The following is a 6643-nucleotide window of genomic DNA, read 5'->3' as shown; positions in this document are numbered from 1 at the left end:
CCTCTTTCCATTCCATGGTCCCTTCAGCTTGCAATCTGATGAGTGAAACAAGCAAGGTGATACAAATGTGTGGCCATGTGATCTATATTGCCAGTTGCCTACAGCGCCTCACCCTGAGTCGGTGGGAGAGGAAACAAGGCAGTGTTCAGACACCGCCCCCCTCCACCACCACAAGGCAGATCTTACGGATACTGTTTCTTTTACATTTTCTCACTTAAATTCTTTTCTTATTCTACTGGTTAAACTTTTTCTCCTATGAAATAAATCGTCCCCTGTTTGATACTTCTCACTCAACATTCCTCCATATTTTGCTTATATCTCTTCATCGTAACACTACTAGAAGAATAATGAGACTGCTATTTATAACTTTTTCCTACTAACACAGGCAAAATATTAAACATTCCAGTTCATTTTCCCCCCCCCCAAGATTTGGGCAGATACAGTAGATTGGCTGAGTCACCAGCGATTTCCACCTCTTTCTACCATGCCTCCCTTCCTTCTCTGCAGGGGCGACAACACCCAGGTTGCCAGAATGATTTAACTTTTCCCATTCAGGTGGCTCTGGTGGTAGTTCCCTGATCCCCAGACCATGGCTAAGATAGCATGGCCCTGTGGTCATCAACTGTTCTTGCACATTCCTTATCCCCTCTCTTCCTGATGCTGCTGGAGGTAGCAGTTAGGCTGGTGGGCTGATTCCGGGGTATTATTCTTGCGGTGAATCCTTCGGACTCAGCTTCTCGCAGCTTTTAAAGCACCTAATTCTTTCCATTAAATCCCTTCTTGTTTATTAACAGAGACATAAACCCTGGTTTATAAAACCTAATGATTTTTTTTAAATGCACATCCACTTCATTTAGCCATGTTTAGAAGCTATTTTTTGACTGCTAGTTTTGTTCGATATGTGTTGTTTAATTGTCTTAAATGGCATGATCTGCCTGTTGGATGGTCCCTGCATTTCTATCTACTCAGAGAAATTTTTTCACTTCCCATTGAGGGAAGAATCCTCTGTGACGTGCCCGGTCATTTCCAAATAAGTCCTTTTATCCTCCTTTATCTTCTCTTTCTCTTTGGCCCTTGAAATCAAGGAAAAGTGCCCAGAAGTAGATGAAATGGAACCCAGGTCATTTCCCAATAATCCTCATTTTAGACATGTAAATTATTTTTCTAGCAGAGATGACCCTGGCCTTTTCCTGCCAAACCGAATTTTTCACTCAGAGCCCGACTCTGAGGCCAGTTGCACATGGAAGTGACAGTGACCCTCAGATGAGAGAGAGGTATCTCTCAGCCTCCCCTCACCAATTATCACGATTGCCACAAGACTAGCGTCCCCATCCCCATTCTGAGAACATTTCATTCTGATGAGAATACCTTTCTGCTTCCTGTCCTCCCAAGCTTCTTTGCAAGCCAGGCACGGCTCCCACCGCAGCATGGCTGGCTGCTGTGTTTTCCTCACTCAGAAGAGGCTGGATAGGGATCTCACTTGTGTGTCCCTTCACATTAGTCCACTCCTTGGACCTTATAACGGAAAAACACAAGAACCCTCTAAATCTGACTCTTATCCTAAGACTTTCTCCCCATCCGGCCCACCATCCAGGGGCAGACTCTTCAGAAGACTTCCCTTATCCTGGTGATCCAACTCAAAACTTTCAGCTTCCTGGCTGACTCTGGCTAAATGCTGCAGCAGGGTCCCCTTGTCCTGGTCCTCTTGCTCTTCAGCCTTTTCCCCATCAAGTGATAACTCCTCATATTCTACAAACAGGAACATCTCCCCTCCACCTTGCGACCAAGTGTTTTGAGGGATGTGAAATAGTTCCCCTACTTCCAAACTTGGAAAGATATAAATCAAATGCACACTGACCCGGATTTATCATCTTTGTTGGAAATTTCATTCTCTGAGATCATGCGAGGCACCAGTGTGTCCCCATAGAGACCAGTTCAAATACCCTGTTCACTCTGCTGTGCTGATAACAGGCCCAGCCCTCAGGGTTATGATCAAGTGGATAGCAACCAAAGGACACAGCAGGCTGTCAAGATTGTCCCCAATGCAGGTCAGTTCATATGGGGCACCGGGACAGTGAGTTTTTCCTTTTCCAGCATATAATTCTTTCCAAACAGCAGTGCTGATGTGGAAAACAGGTGAGACAATGTGGATGTGTGCCTTTGTGATTTATTACTATGCTAATGGCCAGAGTCAGTAGAAAATTTAATAAGTCAGCAGTGCCCAGATACCCTCTCCACAAGGTCTAACTGACCTGTACAGTTTCTCCCAGAATATACTAACTTCATTCCTCCTATTTCTATAGGCAGCCCCTCATATCTTTCTCTCTTTCTGTCCAATGATCTTTGAAAATGGAGCTATCAGCTTTCAGGAGTGCTGGAAGAAAATTTTAACACTTATATTTATTTTTTAGATGATTATTTAAAATTTTCTTTTATACACTTTTATACAGCACAGAAATATATTAGCATAGCTGTATATGCATATCGATTATAAGTAAAGATACATTAATTGGCATGTGTGAGCTTGATTTTTTAAACTGATAGTAATGTATGATTAAGAACTGAAAAACCACTGCTTTAATCAATCAACTCGATGTGTAATAGTAGTTTCTAAATTTTTGGAGCCACATAATTTATTTTTTAATTTTATAAATGATATTTTGATCATTTTTCTTCTACCTATTGATTAAAAAAAGTATAATGAACAAAAAAGCTATTATGAACACAATAGTGCTTTAAAATTGCAATGTATTTTATCACAGTAGCCTACACACACTTGAAAAATAATAGTACATATCTGTGTGTGAAGTATATGCTTTGTACATATTATATTTGTAGATCTTTTGCAATTACCCTATGAACTCCCAGGGGTTGTGTAGCAATGGTTAAGAAGTACTAACCCATTGGGTTTTTGTGTGCCTGATTAGCTCTTAGGTTCCCAGCCTTAAACACGCCTGACAACGTATTTGTCTAAAAAGAAGTAAAGTCACTGTCTGTAAGGAAGTGGTGAGAACCAAGAAGTCTGAATCCCATTAGAGAACAATTATACCTTTTAGAAAGCTCTCTTTAGGCAAACCATTCACTAACTAGGGATATCTCTGTGGCTTATAAGAATTGCTCCAGCTTTAGAAGATGGACTGTGCACTCTGACTGGCTCAAGTATAGGGCAATAAGGATTTCTAGGGAGAGAGGTCTTTTAAATACCACACACTGAAAATATTACACACATCAACTTTGTGCTGCTTTTCTTTTACAAATAATAGCACTGGTCCTTATAAATTAACCTTTAAGTTGAAGACCTGACATTCATATTTAGGGTCATGTCCCTCCTCTTTATTAAATGATGCTAAGGAAACTATGTCATTACCAGAGTTCCCCTGGGCAACAACTAAATAGAATGAAATTGACAACCGAAGGCTGTCATCTTCTTTCCTTATTCCAGGCGAGGAATGGGAATGAATGCTCAAAGGAATCATTAGTTCTTTCTGGTTGTGCAGATTTGAAAGTGATCAGCTGCGTGGCTTACCAGTAATATACAAGGGACAGAAATATTTATATTTTAGTTCTCTTGTCATCTCAACTTTTCTTGAAGCTAATGGATTACATTTTTGTAACATGGCACACACTAAAGCTTTGAAGCATTCTTTGCGGCCAAAGAAAGTCACTTAGATTTCTTTGCCACTTTCTTCTTCAGAATTTAATTTAAGGTACTGTCAAAAGGAAACTGTTTACTGTAAATGAGTCACCCTTTGCTGAAATCGTTTTGGCAAATGTACTTACAGTCCCGAAATACAACCACAACAGGAACATATTCACTGTAATTGTTTCATATGCCCTGAGATCCCATAAGTGCCCATCTGGCTCTCGTGCCCTAGGTGAGGGCACTGAGGGATACGTAGCTCATTTCCACCATACGGTATTTAAAGGTTCTATTTCTTCTGCCTGGAAACCCCTCCCACCCCTATCTCCAACTAAAACCAACTGACACTAAAATTTCTGCTTAAATGGCACTTCTATGGAGAAGCCTTCCAATCTCTCATTGAAATTGGGCTCTCTTGTTATAATTCCTCATTGCACACCATATTTTCCCTCAGTGGTTCAAGTTGTTATAATTTCTTACATATTACAGCAATTTATAATACCTTGGCTATTTGTATTATTATTTGTTTCATGTAAGATATCCAAAGACAAGGTTTGTGTCTATTATATCCACATTTGTATCCCAGAACGTTACGTGGCTCATAAGGAATTCAAGAAACATTCATTGAATGATAGGTTTTTTTCTACATAATCCAACTAATGTGTATCAGAATTGAAATAGATAAAATCATCCTTTGTAGCTTTATTAAAAAGTTATCGTTCATTATTATTCTCGAAGAGAACTAAAAACCTCAATTACATCAAGGTATTAGGGTTGTTGAAATATCTCTTTCAAGAACAAAGTAATTTAGTAAATGATGGTCTGGTTTTCTAAAGAGGCTAAATCAACCATTTGCTTTCAGGGTTGCTGCTTCTTAAAATTCTCACTAAAATGTGAATATGTATGAAGGGCAATTGGACTATACATCCTTGGTTTGGGAAAGAAAACACTTTAATATTGGACATCTTGGGGTTAGAACTTAAACCACAGTGAATATCAAGGTTTAGGTGGTCACAGTATACCAGTAGTCTTTCCACCAATCATATTAAGAAATAAGGGGAGTCCAAAAGTTGCTCTCAATATGTACAAAAACAAACAAAAAAACCCAAGAAGCATCATAGATTCATCTTCAGTAAGATTTCACAGGATAACTAAAATGTCATATTCCTTTGATTTTGATTTGAATTAGATTAATCAAACATGATTACTCATGCTGATCAGTTACTTTTTTTGGCTACGAGCAAATGTTACATCAAATTCATCAAAAATAGAAATCTACATTTATAAATGTAGTTTGTTTGCTAGACAGTATCTTCCAAACACATAAGGGGTGATGGGGAAATATTACAAAAGGAATCCCTGATGGTAAAGAATCTAAGAACCTCATAATCAATGTCGTGAGGAGAGGGACTGATATTTAGCTTTGCCAAATAACATGACAATTTTCTTACTGAAAGAAGCATAAATTAGAAAATAAATTATGAAAATCAGCATTTCCAGTTGGCCTATTAAAAAGCCTTAATTACTAACAGTTCCTGGGGAGGTCCTAAGGGTATGACATATGTTCCATAGAAATATAAATTAAGAACTTCCAGGCAGCCTAGGAAATTAATTATTTTCCCTAATTCCCAGCAAATGCCCTTGCTCTCTGCTTTACAGAAAAACTAAGTATCATCAAACAGGAACTTCCTTAGCTTCCCTGCACCGTATCTCAAGCTGGTTTGCATCGACCTTGAGGGGATGAGATAGCCCTCCATTGTCTAAGGCTGATCTTCTGTCTGTGCCCTGGACTCCTTCCCCAACCATCTGAGGGCCACTCTGTTGAAGCACTACCCTTCCCATTTCTGGACTTTTAATCTCCATTCTCTAGCTCTCTGGCGTTCTGGCTTTCTTCTGTCAGCTCTTAAACATAGCCAAGGGTCTCAATTCTTAAAAAATAAACACAAAAGTCTAGGACCACACAATATCTTCCAGGTACTGCTCTCTTTTCTCCTACTGAAAGAGTTCTCTACACTTTCCATCTTCACTACTGTGCTGTTCACTACACCTGCAGTGCGGATTCAACACCCACTCTTGCACAGGAACAAATCTTGCCAAAGTCACCAGCAGTGTTTTGGGTAGAGAATTCTCAGTCCTTATATTCCTTGGATTCTAGGAAGCCTTTGATAGTATGAATGAGTCCTTCCTTCGTTCAGTCATTCAACAATCATTGATCATCCCCTACCAAGTGGCAAGCCCTGTTTTATGTGGTAGGATTACAGTATTGGAGAAAACAAAGCCTTCCCTCCCCCCACCCAGTTTTTTGGGGATACAATTGACATATAAAATTGTGTAAGCTTAAAGTATACAATGTGATGATTTGATACAATATGTTTCGCTGAAAGATCACCATAATAAGATTAGCGAACACCTCTATCACCTCAGGTAACAACATTTTGTGTTTGTGCGTGTGTGGTGAGAACACTTAAGATTTACTCCCTTAGCAACTTAGCAACTGTATATGCTGCAGGATTGTTAACTATCATCACCATGCTGAACCCTAGATCCCCAGAACTTGAAATGGAAGCTTGTGCCCTTTGCCTAACATCTCCCCTTTTCTCCCACCCCTCCATGGCCTCTGACAACCACCATTCTACTGTCTGTCTCTTGGAGTTCAGCTTTTTTGTATACAAGGAATATTGTTGTTGTTGTTGTTTTCTTTTGCTGCTTTTAAAATTGTCTTTTCGTCTCTGATGTTTTAAATTACAATGTCTTGGAGAAGATCTTTTTCAGTTAAAATTTTGAAGACCTTTAAGCTTCATGAACTTTCATGCTCAAATCTCTCCCCAGATTTGGGAAGTTCTCAGCCATTATTTCTTTAAATAAGCTTCCTGCCCCTTTCTCCCTGTCTTCTCCTGGGACTGCAACCACGCAGATTGTTTCTGTATCACAGTTCCCACAGGCTGTCTTCACTCTTTCTTTATTTCTTGCTTTGTTCTCCTCTGATTGAATAATTTTAAGTGA

Source organism: Panthera uncia (genome assembly GCF_023721935.1).
Source record: "Panthera uncia isolate 11264 chromosome A1 unlocalized genomic scaffold, Puncia_PCG_1.0 HiC_scaffold_16, whole genome shotgun sequence".
NCBI lineage: Eukaryota > Metazoa > Chordata > Mammalia > Carnivora > Felidae > Panthera > Panthera uncia.
Note: the sequence above shows the minus strand (reverse complement) of the source record.